The 1,269-nt window shown below is 44.7% G+C and overlaps 1 pseudogene; it reads right to left on the reverse strand.

Moving 5' to 3' along the window:
• Positions 1-313: 313 nt before the first annotated feature.
• On the reverse strand, positions 314-817 carry LOC147454908 (cell number regulator 6 pseudogene; annotated as a pseudogene).
• Between the last annotated feature and the right edge of the window lie 452 nt (positions 818-1,269).

The following is a 1,269-nucleotide window of genomic DNA, read 5'->3' on the forward strand; positions in this document are numbered from 1 at the left end:
CTGCAAACATCAATCCCTAAACTTTCCATTAGAGACAGTGATACAATCCTCCATCATCTTTTTCTTAATGATCTCTCTCTCTCTCTCTCTCTCTCTCTCTCTCTCTCTCTCTCTCTCTCTCTCTCTCTCTCCACCCTAAAGAATCCAACACTTCTGCACATTAGTATAGGTTCGTGTGTTTGGAGCCTCTCAAGAACACAATGGAACCACATAGCCAAGCCGCCCAAGGCAAGAGAGGTTTAACATTTGCAATTCCATCTACTAGTGCTTGAAAACTTTTCTTACAAAATAGTTGGTGAAGACAAAGAATAGATCATGGAGCTTGTACTTGTACAACACTTACACTCTCATCATTACCATTAGGTGAAAGAGTCTTTGGGCCTTCAGGAATATGCATTTCTTGTGAAGGACGTGGATTTATGACTGTCATAGGCATAACAATATCATCAGAAAGCCTGCCCTGCATCTCTCAATGCTCTTGGCATAAAGCATACAACATTGACTAAGCAAAGATCACAAGGAGATTTTTGCAGATGGCATTTCTTTTGCAAGGCTTTCCGGAACAGTCCTTTGTATATGCCACACATCCACCACGTAAAGACTTGTCCTTCCCCAATAGAAAAGGCCGCATGAGGATTGACTACACAAAAGGCTACAATGGTAGTAGCAAGTGCCAGTCCACCCTCCACAAATATGGCATGGCATGTGCAGGGTGTTGTCCAAGGTACTTCAGTATTTCGATATTCCCCCCAAACAAGACACATGGGAAAATCAAGCCTAATTACCAACAAGAATCAAAGTGGTCAGCACAACCACATCAGATGCCCATATATTCAGCTCGGCTTCTCGTATGTGGTGGCCACATTTTTGCTTTGTATTTTGGCAAGCTCTACTTCTTCTGACCACAACGCAGATTTCTTGGCTAGCTCTGCATCTACTTGAGTCATCTCAGCCTTACTAGTGTTCTCAAATATCTTGGTCTCTGCTTGAGTAAGAAGCTCCTTCTGTTTTGCAATTTGGGCATGTTGGAGCAACATACCTTGGTTTCGGTGTCAACTTTCGTGGCAATCTGACATTGTGTGAGACCCTGCTGCTCCTTGGTGCCGACATCGCCCTTATACTTGGCGTCAGTGATGGTGCTAGTGGCTGCGTCTTTTGGTGCTAGTGGCTGCGTCTTTTGGTCGAGGAAGGACAAGTACTCGTGACCGGGGACATCGACGAGCTGCTTGTACTTTCTCGAAGACGGCAACCTTGAACTGTTTGGTGCCT

Source organism: Adiantum capillus-veneris, chromosome 7 (assembly GCF_014529385.1).
Source record: "Adiantum capillus-veneris isolate H3 chromosome 7, ASM1452938v2, whole genome shotgun sequence".
Taxonomy (NCBI): Eukaryota; Viridiplantae; Streptophyta; class Polypodiopsida; order Polypodiales; family Pteridaceae; genus Adiantum; species Adiantum capillus-veneris.